The sequence below is a fragment of the Hyla sarda genome, unplaced genomic scaffold (assembly GCF_029499605.1).
Source record: "Hyla sarda isolate aHylSar1 unplaced genomic scaffold, aHylSar1.hap1 scaffold_2402, whole genome shotgun sequence".
NCBI lineage: Eukaryota > Metazoa > Chordata > Amphibia > Anura > Hylidae > Hyla > Hyla sarda.
This window is the reverse complement of record NW_026609088.1, coordinates 769-15996: the sequence shown is the minus strand read 5'-3', so window position 1 is coordinate 15996 and position 15228 is coordinate 769.

Sequence of the window (15228 nt, the reverse complement as noted above, 5' to 3'; positions counted from 1 at the left end):
TGATCTTTATTAACTTTTTTTTGCAATTTTTTAGCCCTCAAAGGGGGCTATAACACTGCACAGACTGATCTTTTACATTGATCATTGTTATCCCATAGAATAACATTGATCAATGATTCTGCCGATTGACTGCTCCTGCCTGGATCTCAGGCATGGAGCAGTCCTTCTGCGATCGGACACACAGGAGGAAGGTAGGGGGCCCTCCTCGTGTCCTCCAGTTGTTCGGGGCGCAGCGAAATCGCGGCGGTCCCGAACAGCCCACTGAGCTAACGGCACTGATTAGCTTTCACTTTAGACACGGCGATCAACTTTGAACGCTGCATCGAAAGGGTTAATTGTGTGCAGCACCGCGATCTGTGCCACGCACTATTAGCCACGGGTCCCGGCCGTTGCTAGGTGCCGGGCCCGACCTGGGTTATAGGAAGGGAGCAGGCAGAGGGCGTACAGGTACGCCCTCCATGCCCAACAGGGTATACACTAACTGGTATTGTGGTATATGAAAAATTGATATCATAAAAAAAAAAAAAAACACACACACAGGTATTTGGTACTGAACTGGTATACGGTCCAGCACTAATATATTTATCTCCACAATTCTGAATCTACTAGTAATAATATTTACATAGCACACACAGATTCTTCAGCACTGTACACCCAAATTGGTCATACCATTTTGAGGCATGCACAGTAGTTTACAAGCAAAATCGGTCTTAAAACATTCAGACTTTTTTCTGTTTCTCTGCATAAAGTTTTTTTTTTGCATTTTCTGAACAGTTTTCAGTAGCTACAGCAAATAACTTTATGCAAATTTACATCCCAAACAGATGGTTTGCAATCAGTCCAAAAACTTAAAAAGAAAATAAATGAGTCGATTTAAAAGTGAAAATGCAAAAATTAAGCAGGCTGTGTCCATAAAGCCCAAACGGGCTGTGTCCTTAATGGGTAAAAATGGGTCTCAAACAGTGTTTGAACATAGCCTAAAAGACAAAGTGATGTGAGAATTATTCCACTAACGTACACACCATACTGGAAAGCTGAAAAAAAATGAAAGTTTAAAAAAAAAAAAAAAAAAAAAAAGAAAGGAGCTCTGAGGCTTAACCTTTTAAGGACCAAGGGCGTACCCTTTCTGACTATCACACACAGCTTTCCCAGGCTTAGGAGTGGCGAAGAGAGGGAGAGCTGGAGGGAGGGGGGATGACTATTCATAAGCGGCACTGATGTCAGGGCCAGTTAACTGCAGAAGCCCCGCCCGTGCCAGTTACAGCAAGATATACACATAGAATAAAACTACAATTGCGGGCGAACGGCCAGGCGGATCCGGGTACGTAGGGTGTGGATAGTGCGGGAGAAAATATCTGACAGTTTTCCTTTAACCCCTTCCCTAATAAACTACAGATCACAGCGCAAAAAATGTGCCCCCATATAGCCCTGTATATAAAACTAAAAGTTATAGGGGTCAGAAGAGGACAATTTTAAACATACAATTTTTTGTCAAACAAAGTTAAATCTATTTAAGTCAAATATCTTAATCATATGGACTTAGAGAATAAAGATAAGGGGTAATTTTTACCGAAAAATGCCGTTATGGGGAATGCCGTTAAATACGGTGGAAGCCCCATAACTTATTGCATTTTGTGGAGAAAGTAATCATTTTAATACAAAGTAGAATTGTTAACAAGTATTCCATATACGTCTGTAGGTGTAAAACTGAAAGAGTTATGATTTTTTGTAGGTGAGAAGGAAAAAAAAAAAAAAGGAAAGAACCCTGAAAAATTTTGCGTCCTTAAAAGGGTTAAAGTAGTAATAAAACATATATATCATTGTAATCGTACGGACCTACAGAAGAAAGAAAATGTGTAATTTTTACCAAAAAGAGCACTGTAAAAACGGAAGCCCCCAAATTTAGAAAAATAAATTAAAAATAGATTTTTCTACTCACAGTAGAATCTGTTTCTCGGGGGATCCATTGGGGGACACAGGAACCGTTGGTATATCTTGCTGCCACTAGGAGGCTGACACTAGGCAACATAAAAAATAAAATAAATAAAAAGAGGTTGGCCCCTCCTGTAAGGGTATTCCCCGCCTACTGACTCTAAGCTAATCGGTTTAGTCCCAAAGCAGTAGGAGAGGGCCGACAAAAAAAAAGAAGTTGTCCGAGGCGTCCCACAGACAAAAAACAAACATCTAAACCCCCGACAGACAACCACAGCAAGTGGGTGCTGTGTCCCCCCAATGGATCCACCGAAAAACAGATTTTACGAGGAGTAGAAAAATATATTTTTCTCGTTCTGCTCCATTGGCGGACACAGGACTCGTAGGACATCCCAAAAGCAGTCCACAGGGAGGGATAGAACTCAACCAGAAGAATTAGGCAGAGGACTGAGGCACAGACATCTAAACAACTTGCGACTCAAGCTGGCGTCAGCAGATGCAAATGCGTGCACCTGATAGAACTTCGTAAATGTGTGCAAGGACGACGTGGCCGCCTTACAGACTTGCAAGGCTGAAGCCCTGTTACCCAAGAGGCCCCAACAGAACTGGTGGAATGAGCTGTGACCCAGAAGGACGGGGCCTTCCCCTTACACAGATACGCTTCTGAGATGGCAGAACGGATCCACCGAGAGATGGTCGCCCGAGAAGCAGGGAGCCCCTTGCGACAACCTTCCGGAAGAACAAAAAAGGAATCACTCTGGCGGAAAGAGGAAGTGATAGAAAGGTAAATCCGTATAGCATGGACCACATCAAGACAATGTAGCGAGTGTTCCCGAGGATGGGACGGAGCTGGGCAAAAAGAACGGAGAATGATATCCTCATTCAGATGGAAGGAAGTGACCACCTTGGGCAAAAAGTAAGGGACCGATCAAAAGACCACCTTGTCCTGATGCAGAACCAGAAAGGGAGACCAGCAGGAGAGCGCACCCAACTTGGAAACCCTCCGAATGGAAGTGACCGCAATCAGAAAAGCCACTTTCCATTAGAGAATACAAAGCAATATGTCCCGGAGGGGTTCAAATGGAGCCCCCTGCAGGGTGCCAAGGACATGGTTCAGATCCCAAGGTGGGGTCGGGAACTGTATGGCAGAGTCACATGAGGCACTCCTTGCAGAAAAGTGTGGACATGAAAGTTGGAAGTCAGGGATCTGTGGAAGAGGATGGAAAGAGCAGACACCTGGCCCTTGAGGGAACTGAGCACCAGACACTGGTCCAAATCAGCCTGTAGGAAGGCAAGAAGGTGCGGAAAGGAAAAAAACAAGCGGGGAGAAAGACTGAGACTCTCACCACCTGAAATAGGCCCGCCAGGTACTGTGATAAATCCTAGCGGAAGACTGCTTGCGAGCCTTGAGCATGGTCCGGATAACCTGGGTAGAAAACCCCCGAGCCCTCAAAACCACGGTTTCAAAAGCCATACCGTTAAATGCAGCAACAGTAAATTTGGGTGGCAAAGAGGACCCTGAGACAACAGGTCGGGTTGAAAAGAAAGACGTAGAGGTAAGTCTGTGACTAGACGCACTACATCAGCGTACCACACCCTTCTGGGCCAATCCGGGCCACAAGGATCGCTGGAACACCTTCCGCCTTGAGCTTCCATACCACCCTGGGAAGAAGGAGGAGCTGAGGAAATAGATAGGGATGGGCGAATGGTGACAAAGGTTTCAGAGCATCCACAGGACTTCAGAGCGTCCACGGGCCAGAGGATCACAGGACTGTGTGACGAAGCGAGGAACTTGCCTGTTGTGACGAAACGCAAAGAGATCCAGAATCCGGGGTCCCCTAATGATGGCACATCTCTGTGAAAACCTCCGGATGGAGAGACTATTCCCCTGGGTCGGCGGAGGAAGTCCACCTGCGGGATGTGAATTGCTGATATGGATGGGAATCGGGCCAGAGCATGATCCTGGAGACTTCCGCCATCGCCAAAGAGCTGCAGGTGCCTCCCTGACCATTGATGTATGCCCCAGCCGTGGCATTGTCCGACTGGACACGAACAGGGTGGCCCTGAAGAAGTGCCTCCCAATGAAGGAGACATAGAAAAAATGGGCTGAAGTTCAAGGAGATTGATGGAGAGAAGGGCTTCCTGGGAAGACCAGCGTCCCTGGACTAAACCCCCCCCCCCCCCCCCGCCAAGCCCAGGAGACTCGCATTGGTCATGATGATCTGCCAATGAAGGGGCAGAAAGGACAGCCCCTGACTGAGAAGGGAGAGTGGAGCCACCACAGGAGAGATCGGCGAACGCTGAGGGGGAAGGAGGAACTTCCGATCCAGAAAAAGTGGAAACTTGTTCCACCTGAACAGAATGGCCAGCTGAAGAGGCCAGCACCGGAATTGGGCGAAGGGCACCGCTTCCATGGCCGCCACCATCCGACCGCCAAGCAAAAGCGAAGGGAAACTGGAGCTGGGTGGCTTAAAAGGTGGATGCCAGGGTGAAATGCTTGTCCGGTGGAAGTCGGACCCCAGCAGCTGCAGTATCGAAGCGGAGGCCCAACAACACCAGGGACTGGGAGGGAGGCAAATTTGACTTCTCCCGATTGATCACCCAGCCAAAACTGGATAAGGTGTGGATTGTGAGGGAGCCACTCTTGATTCTGGCTCCTGGACGGGGCCTTAACAAGGAGATCATCCAGGAAAGGAAGCACTGACACCTCGCGCACGAAGGATGGCGACCACCGACACCATTCCCTTGGTGAACACCCTGGGGGCCGTGACCAGGCAAAAGGGAAGAGCCACAAATTGAAAATGGTCCGCCGGCAAAACGGAGGAAGGGCTGATGAGCAAGAAAAATGGGGAATGTGTAGATACGCATCCTGAATGTCCACTGAGAACAGGTACTCCCCCTGGTCCATGCGTAAATGCCTCAGGAGCAAGTGATGGTTGAGGAGCTTGAGGTCCAGGATAGGGTGGACAGAGCCCCCTTTCTTTGGAACCACAAAAAGGTTTGAGTAAAAACCTGAAAACGCTCCTTGGGAGGATCCGGGACGATCACTCCGTGAGCGAGGAGTGTGTGAAGAGCGACTTGGAAAGCCATCGCCAAAGACTGGGAACAATGGGAGCGGGAACGGAAAAAATGATCCAGGGGAAAGGAAGCAAATTCTATGCGATAGCCGTCCGAGACAACGTACCGAACCCAAGAGTGCTGTACTTGAGCCAGCCATGTATCCCGAAAGAGGGATAACCGACTTCCCACCCGAGAAGAGGACTCGGGTGGGGCACCCCTTCAGGCAGAGGGGGGGCTTGAGGGTACCTGCTTTGGTGGGAAAGCGACACGAGTGGCCCTCCAGTAGCCTCAGAGATGATCTCATCTAGGCGTTTCCCGAAAATAAGGGTACCTGCAAAAGGGAAACTCCGTAAGGGACCTCTTAGATGCTGCATCAGCGTCCCAGGCTTTCAGACACATGGCACGATGGATTACCAGATTACCCATGGTAAAGGCAGCACACAGCAGGCGGATTTCAATGAAGCCAAACAAATGCTCTCCAGCGTGGGAGATTTGCAGTGCTAGGATGGCTAAGTCTTCCGGCAGGGCCCCAGACAGAACACCCTGGTGAAGCTGAGAGGCCCAGACAGTTAGAGCCTTAGATATCCAAGTAGAAGCAAAAGCGGGGAGAAAAGCGGAACCCGCTGCTTCAAAAGCGAATTTTGCAATCTTGTCAGCTGGGTCCTTGAAGGAAGCTGCGTCAGCCAAAGGCATTGTTGTAGACTTAGGCGGGAAACCGGAGGGTCTACCTTAGGTGGAGTCGGCCACTTCAGAATCAATTCCTGAAAGAACGGAAACAAGGCTTGCAATTTCTTGTTCTCCTGGAAGCAATTTTTTCAGGGTGCTTCCAAGCCACGTCCAAGAGGGAGTCTAATTCAGCGTGATGGCTGAAGACCTTGGGAGTGCGCCTGGAGCCGCGAAAGGAGACTTCAGGCTCTGGATCCAAAGTTCCTTGGTACTGTAGATTGAAGGAGTCTCTAATGGTTAACACTAAACTGTCCGCAATGTCAGACACATTAGTCTGGTCCTCTGAATCCGAGGGAGAGTCAGATAACTCATTTTCGCGTGCAGTGGAGGATTTGGACTGAGGCGTGGCGGATCTGTAACGAGAATGTGAATACCCATAACGTTCGCCGGGTGAACGACCCTGGGAACGGTGGTGAAGCCGGAGACTTCACCAACGAGACCGGCGGCAAGGAGACCTGTCCCGAGTCCATGACTCCAGGGAGGAGGAAAATGATAGGACCATAGGGAGTTTGTGGGGACGCCTGGAAGAGGGATCAGGAGATGGTGAGCGGCCATACTGGAGAGAGGACCGCAAAGAGGAGCACTCTAAAGCGGTGACCACTGACCGTGAGACCCTCGCCAAGTCAGATGGACTGGGAAAGGAGGGACACCCATTCTTGAGCGGAGGTAGATCCCACCTGTTCCAAGGGATTATCCTGGGCAGAGAGCACAGGAGGGCTGGGTCGCACAGAGGAACAGGCAGGACAGGTTGCCTCAGCAGAGCCACTAGGCATTTTAGCTTTGCAGCCCACACATGAATAGTAAGTGACTAGGGCTGAAGTCACCTGTCTGGTGGGAACATCCAGTCTGGGGTCAGACATAGCACTAGTGAGAGAGAAGTTAGCAAAGAAAAAAAAAATCGTAGCAATCTCACTCTGGTTCCTGCATCCTGAAGAGGGAGCTGGAGAAGCTGAAGTCCACAGCTATGGCAATGACCCCTGGAAGCTGACAGGGGCATAATAGGGAGGAGAATTAGGGGCAGGAGTGCTGGGGCGGGAACACTGTATGAGTGGAGAGGGGGCGAAGTTCGTGCCCGACAAGGCCAGAGCCGCGGGCTCAATTTCATAGCCCCCTGCGTCCCAGCAGAGATGGAATAATATGGCCACAGGAGAAGCGGTCCCCGAAGTTCCGTCCGTCCGTCAGTCAGTAAGGACGGACAAAACAAAGTAAGAATCCGACCGAGTCTGTGGTCCGCAGGCAGTAAAGATAAGAGAGCGAGGGAAGGGAAAGATACTCACCTAACCCGCCAATACTCATCTGAAGAGGTCTTCAACCAGTTAGGTGTCCTTGCATCATGCCCATGCTGCAACAAGCCTTAGTGCTGGCCGTTTGCGAGAAGGGGTTAACGGCACATACTCTTTGTAGCTTCTACATACTCTGCCTTCTACTGACACCAAGCTAAAACTGATTAGCTCAGAGAAAGGAGGCCGGGCAGACTTCTTTCTTTTTTATGTTACCTAAGGTCAGCCTCCTAGTGGCAGTAAGATATACCCACGGTTCCTGTGTCCCCCAATGGAGCCGACAGAAAATTAATTTTTTCTTCAATTTCATCCTGCAATTAATTTTATTTATTTTTTTGCCATAGATTTTGTTATGAAATGATTGATGGCATTACAAAGAACAATTGATGGTGCAAAAAACAAGCCCTTATATGGGTCTGCAAGTGAAAAAGGGTTAACAGAAACCAGGCACAAATCAAGGCACTGATTTTTACTTTAATGCACCAGTTGATATGAACACATTACCCTTTAAAAATCATATGTCCCACACTAAGTTGGCAGTTTACATTGTTTCTTTTGTATTTGGATGATGTTACAAGTCATATGCCACCTCTTCAGATCCTGCACCAAGTGTAACACAATAGAATTAATTTTTGGAGCGTTCTTTTTAATATTTACAAAAAAAAATAAAAAAATAATATATATATATATATATATATATATATATATATATATATATATATATATATATACACACGTCATACATGCATTTAAATAATCCAAAGTAGCAAAGTCTGCTGTCATAAAAACCATTTTGTGCATCTCCGGTTCTCCCATAACAGCAAGGATAAAGGCAGCACACCAATATACAGTGCATAGTGAAAGTATTCGGCCCACATGAACTTTGACCTTTTGCCACATTTCAGGCTTCTAACAAAGATATAAAACTGTAATTTTTTGTAAAGAATCAACAACAAGTGGGACACAATCATGAAGTGGAACGAAATGTATTGGATATTTCAAACTTTGTTAAATAAAAAACTGAAAGATTGGGCGTGCAAAATTATTCAGCCCCTTTACTTTCAGTGCAGCAAACTCTCTCCAGAAGTTCAGTGAGGATCTCTGAATGATCCAATGTTGACCTAAATGACTAATAATGATAAATAGAATCCACCTGTGTAATCAAGTCTCCATATAAATGCACCTGCACCTGTATAGTCTCAGAGGTCCATTTAAAGCGCACAGAGCATCATGAAGGACAAGGAACACACCAGGCAGGTCCAAGATACTGTTGTGGAAAAGTTTAAAGTCGGATTTGGATACAAAAAGATTTCCCAAGCTTTAAACATCCCAAGGAGCACTGTGCAAGCGATAATATTGAAATGGAAGGAGTATCAGACCACTGCAAATCTACGAAGATCTGGCCGTCCCTCAACTTTCAGCTCATACAAGGAGAAGACTGATCAGAGATGCAGCCAAGAGGCCCATGATCACTCTGGATGAACTGCAGAGATCTACAGCTGAGGTGGGAGCCTCTGTCCATAGGACAACAATCAGTCGTATACTGCACAAATCTGGCCTTTATGGAAGAGTGGTAAGAAGAAAGCCCTTTCTTAAAGGGGTACTCCGGTGAAAAAAATTTTTTTTTTTTTTAATCAACTGGTGCCAGAAAGTTAAACAGATTTGTAAATTACTTCTATTAAAAAATCTTAATCCTTCCTGTACTTCGCTGAATACTACAGTGGAAATTATTTTCCGTTTGAAACACAGAGCTGTCTGCTGACCTCATGAGCACAGTGCTCTCTGCTGACATCTCTGTCCATTTTAGGAACTGTCCAGGGTAAAAGGAAATCCCCATAGCAAACATATGCTGTTCTGGACAGTTCCTAAAATGGACAGAGATGTCAGCAGAGAGCACTGTGCTCGTGATGTCAGCAGACAGTTCTGTGTTTCAAAAAGAAAAGAATTTCCGCTGTAGTATTCAACAGCTAGTAAGTACAGGAAGGATTAAGATTTTTAATAGAAGGATTTTTAATAGAAGTAATTTACAAATCTGTTTAACTTTCTGGCACCAGTTGATTAAAAAAAAAGTATTTCACTGGAGTAACCCCTTTAACACCTTAAGGACCGGATGTTTTTCCGTTTTTGCTCCTTGCCTTTAAAAAATCATAACTCTTTCAATTTTGCACCTAAAAATCCATATGATTGCTTATTTTTTGCGCCACCAATTCTACTTTGTAATGACGTCCGTCATTTTGCCCAAAAATCTACGGTGAAACGAAAAAAATGACACCTTATCTTTATTCTGTAGGTCCATACGATTAAAATGATACCCTACTTATATAGGTTTGATTTTGTCGTACTTCTGAAAAAAAATCATAACTTCATGCAGGAAAATTAATACGTTTAAAATGGTCATCTTCTGACCCCTATAACTTTTTTATTTTTCCACGTATGGGGCGGTATGAGGGCTCATTTTTTGCGCCGTGATCGGAATTTAACGGTACCATTTTTGCATTGATAGGACTTAGTTTTTATTCATTTTTTCATGATATAAAAAGGGACCAAAAGTGCACTATTTTGGACTTTGGAATTCTTTTGCACGTACCCCATTGACCGTGCGGTTTAATTAATTATATATTTTTATAATTCGGACATTTCCGCACGTGGCGATACCATATGTTTATTATTTACACTTTTTTTTTTATGGGAAAAGGGGGGCGATTCAAACTTTTCATAGGGGAGGAGTTAAATGATCTTTATTCACTTTTTTTTCACTTTTTTTTTTGCAGTGTTATAGCTCCCATAGGAACCTATAACACTGCACACACTGATCTTTTACATTGATCACTGGTTTCTCATAGGAAACCAGTGATCGATGATTCTGCCGCTTGACTGCTCATGCCTGTAGCTCAGGCACTGAGCAGTCATTCGGCGATCGGACAGCGAGGAGGCAGGTAGGGACCCTCCGGCTGTCCTGTAAGCTGTTCGGGATGCCGTGATTTTGCCGCGGCTATCCCGAACAGCCCACTGAGCTAACCGGCATGCTTTCACTTTCATTTTAGACGCGGCGTTCAACTTTGAACGCCGCGTCTAAAGGGTTAATAGCGCGCGGCATCGTGATCAATGCCGCACGCTATTAGCCACGGGTCCCGGACGTGGTTAGAGGCCGGGCCCGACGCGCTATGACACGGGGCCACGCAGTGACAGTGGTCAGATTTGCAAAAAGGCCTGCATCCTTAAGGTGAAAATGAGTTGCGTCCTTAAGGGGTTAAATTGAATGGTAGTTTAACTTGTAGCTGATCTCCCACAGCACTTTTTACTTTCACTTTTAGCCGCGTGGCTCAGCTTTGAGCGCGCGGCTAAAGGATTAATAGCGCGTGGCACCGCAATCAGCGCCAAGCACTATTAGCGGCGGGTCCCGGCTTCACTATGATGCCGGGCCCGCCGTGATATGATGCGGGGTCACCGTGGGACCCCGCGTTACATCACGGGAGCGGGACCAAGGACGTACTCATACGTCCTTGGTCCTTAAGGGGTTAAAGATATCCATAAAAAGTGTTGTTTAAAGTTTGTCACAAGCCCCCTGGGAGACACACCAAACATGTGGAAGAAGGTACTCTGGTCAGATGAAACCAAAATCGAACTTTTTGGCAACAATGCAAAACGTTATGTTTGGCGTAAAAGCAACACAGCTCATCACCCTGAACACACCATCCCCACTGTCAAACATGGTGGTGGCAGCATCATGCTTTGGGCCTGCTTTTCTTCAGCAGGGACAGGGAAGATTGTTAAAATTGATGGGAAGGTGGATGGAGCCAAATACAGGACCATTCTGGAAGAAAACCTGATGGAGTCTGCAAAAGATCTGAGACTGGGACGGAGATTTGTCTTCCAACAAGACAATGATCCAAAACATAAAGCAAAATCTACAATGTAATGGTTCACAAATAAACATATCCAGGTATTAGAATGGCCAAGTCAAAGTCCAGACCTGAATCCAATCGAGAATCTGTGGAAAGAACTGAAAACTGATGTTCACAAACGCTCTCCATCCAACCTCACTGAGCTAAAGCTGTTTTGCAAGGAGGAATGGGCAAAAATTTCAGTCTCTCGATGTGCAAAACTGATAGAGACATACCCCAAGCAACTTACAGCTGTAATCGCTGCAAAAGGTGGTGCTACAAAGTAATAACTTAAAGGGGCTGAATAATTTTGCACGCTCCAATTTTTCAGTTTTTTATTTGTTAAAAAAAGTTGGAAATATCCAATAAATTTCGTTCCACTTCATGATTGTGTCCCACTTGTTGATTCTTCACAAAAAATTACAGTTTTATATCTTTATGTTTGAAGCCTGAAATGTGGCAAAAGGTAGAAAAGTTCAAGGGGGCCGAATACTTTCACTATGCACTGTATGTGGAAAATCATGTGATTTATTCCATGATGCAGCAGACAACGTTTGAGTGACCTCACGCCATTTTCAAGTGGCGTGACGTCACTGCAACATTGTCTGCTGCATCATGGAATAAATCACACGATTTTCCACATATATTGGTGTGCTGCATTTATCCTTGCTATTGTGGTGAACCGGAGAGCCGAGGTTCTAGTGTGCCTGCACCCATTGCTGTTGTGACAAACTACTGGATGTGCTGCTTCTATTTGGACTATATCTTGCGGTTATCCCATAGAGATGCATGGAGGGAGCATGTTGGCAACCGCTTTGTGCCATGGTCAACACACTCATTGGAAATGACATTCATGAGGAAAGACTGTCAGGAGGAGATTGTGTAGGGTCCTAGCAGTTGGATCCCGCAAAACCTGACACATCCCGTATCCTGTGAATATGGGGATACGTTTTTTTGTGTTTTTTAAGACTGGATAACTCCTTGAACCCTTTCATGACCCAGCTAAAAAATGTTTCTGGCTCACTTTTTTCCCCCTCCTTACCTTCCAAGACCCATCACTTTTTTTTTTTTTTTATACTGACAAAGTTGTATTAGGGCTTATTTTCTGTGTGGCGAGTTGCATTTTCCACTGATACACTTGTAATACAATGTATTACAAAGCCAGAAAAAATTGAAAAAAATATGGAATTGCACAATTTTGTATGGCAATTATTTTAGAGTTCAAAATACGGCAAATCTGACATGCCATCTTTATTCTATGAATCGGTACGATTACAATGATACCAAACGTAAATAATATTTGTTTCGTTTTATGGTTAAAAAAAAATTTAAACCTTGAAAAAATTAAAAATAAACTTTGCTCATTATGTTTTCACCCCTATAACTTTTTAATTTTTCCACTACGGAGCTGTGTTAGGGTTTGTTTTTTACACCATGAGTTGTAGTTTTTAACGGTACCACTTTTGTGTAGTTCTGGCTTTATCATCAGTTTTTATTATTAGGTACATGTTTTGGGGGATGTAATGTAACCAAAAAAGTCAGCAATTTTTTGAGTTTGGAATTTTTTGGCGTTTAAGCCGTTCACCTTGCAGGATCAGAAACATAAAGGACAATTACACATGCAGCGAAACCAAATGTGTGTAAATTTTGTTTGAACAGTGTTCTTTAAGAAAATGGGAAAAAAAGTGGGGGTTAATTTTTATTAGGGGAGGGATTTATTTATTTTTTTTATATATTTTTAAAAACTTTAATTTATACAAATTTTTTGGTCCCCCTAGGGACATTAGTGCTGTAGCTAACGATTATTTTAATAATCAATTAGTTGCCGATTTTATCGATTAATTGGAAAAAATTTCAAAATTCCCAAAAAAGTGGTTCAGCTGATTCTACTTGAAAAGTATCTCTTAAGGACGCAGGGCGTACCTGTACGCCCTGGTCCTGGTATATAACGTGGGGTCACGGCGGCTAATGAAAGCCGGGACCCTGAACTAATAGCACGCGGCACCGTTCGTTGTGCCGCACGGTATTAACCCTTTAGATGTGGCGTTAAAAGTTGATCGCCGTGTCTAAAATGAAAGTGAAAGCTTCCTGGCAGCTCAGTCAGGCTGATCGGGACCATCGCGGTGAAATCGCGATGTCACGATCAGCTAAATCGCGAGCGGAGGTCCCTCACCTGCCTCTGTCCGTCCGATCGGCGATTGAACACTGAACAAGCCGATAACACTGATCTTTGCCGTTTCCATGCAGGGCAATGATCTGTGAAGCAGATCAGCGTGTGCAGTGTAATAGCCACTATGGGTGGCTATAACACTGTAAAAAAAAAAAAGTTAAGATCATTTAACACCTTATCTAATAAAAAGTCTGATCAATATAAAAATAGTATCAATAAAAACTTCAGATCATGGTGCAAAAAATTAGCCCTCATAACGGCCCGTACGCGGAAAAATAAAAAAGTTATAGGGGTCAGAAGATGACAATTTTAAACGTTTAAATTTTCTTGCATGTAGTTATGATTTTTTTTTTTAGAATACAAAATCAAACCTATATAAGTAGGGTATTATTTTAAGCGTATGGATCTACAGAATAATGAGAAGGTGTCATTTTTACCGATGCACTGCGTAGAAACGGAAGCCCCCCAAAATTTACAAAATGGCATTTTTTCTTACATTTTGTCGCACAATTAATTTTTTTCCCACTTCGCCGTGGATATTTTGGTAAAATAACCAATGTCACTGCAAAGTAGAATTGGTGGCACAAAAAATAAGCCATAATATGGAATTTTAGGTGCAAAATGTAAAGTGTTATGATTTTTAGAAGGTGATGAGGAAAAAATGAAAATGCAAAAACTGAAAAACCCTGCGTCCTTAAGAGGTTAAAATTTTCTAGCATGTGATGTGACCAAACAGCAGCTTTTTATTTTTATTTTTTACGTTTACACCGGTCGCCGTACAGGATCATTATTAATGATCCTGTACAGAAACCAGTGTAAATTTGATACTGCCGCATGGGTAACTGTTTGAACTATTAAAACAAAATGTTAATGATTCACTGATATTTCAGTGCAGACAGTTCTAGTTCAGACAGTTAGCCATGCGGCAGTATCAAATATGTAAAAAAAATAAAAATTATATATATTTTTTTTTATTTATTTTTTTTATTTATTTTTATTTTTTTTACTTTTTTTTGTATAGCAAGTAGGGCTCAACCGATATCGTTTTTTTAGGGCCGATACTGATAATCTGTGGAGGTTAGGGCCGATAGCCGATAACTTATACTGGAATATCGTTGTAAGTTATAGGCTATTCCCCCCCCCCCCCCCCCCAACCCCACACCGCTGCAGATCATTGATTTAAAGCGGGCGCTTTAAATCAATGAACTGCAACGGCTTTTGCGGTGCCATAGACCGCCGCCGCCACCCGCTACTCTCCCCCTGCCTTTCCGGGGGTCCTGAGTCCTATCAACGCGACCGCCACGTCGCACCCCCCACCGCACCGCCCCATTGCCTCCCCCATCCCCGGTTTTATAATTACCTGTTCCCGGGGTCCACTCTACATCTGGCTCCGGTGGCGTCCTCCTGAGCTGTCACTGTGCGCACTGACGGTGACGTCGCGTCACGTCACTCGTCATTGCACACAGCGTAACACAGGATGCAGCAAGAGCCAGAAGTAGCGTTGACCCCGGGAACAGGTAATTATAAAACGGGGATGGGGGAGGCAATGGGGCCAGGGCGGGGCGGCGGGGCATTAACGGCATATCGGCAAGATAATTGCCGATACTGATAATGCCCAAAAATCATGATTACCGGCCGATATCGGCCAAACCGATAATCGGTCGATCCCTAAAAGCAAGCTATTTTTTATTAGAGGAGCAGTTAATTTTTTTTTTTTTTTTTTACTTTACTCTTTTTATATAGCACTCCTATACACATGGGGGTATGTGCAGACTGCAGAGCATTGCACCCGACCCATGTCTCTAGTACTACAAATATTAGGGTGCAAATGCTCTGCACATACACCGCCCCATGTGTGTATCAGTGCAGTGCAAAGCAGACTGCGGACACACAAGGACGGAGGCCCTGGGAGGATCACCAACCACCAGGGCCGCAGCACAGTGAGTGTGTGCTGTATTGGAGCCTCAAGCTACCATATGGGGGCCCTGGAGGTGGCGGAGGACAGCGGCGGAAAATGAAGGGTCACTAATCCTCATGGGCTGAGTGGGGGAAATACCAGTAAAATGGCGGCGGGGGAGGAGACAGTTAGGAGGAGCAGCAGCCTCCTAACTGGTAACACTGACCGGAGGGTGGAGACTGTCACTGAGGCTGCTGCAGGATTTTTGGGACTCACGCT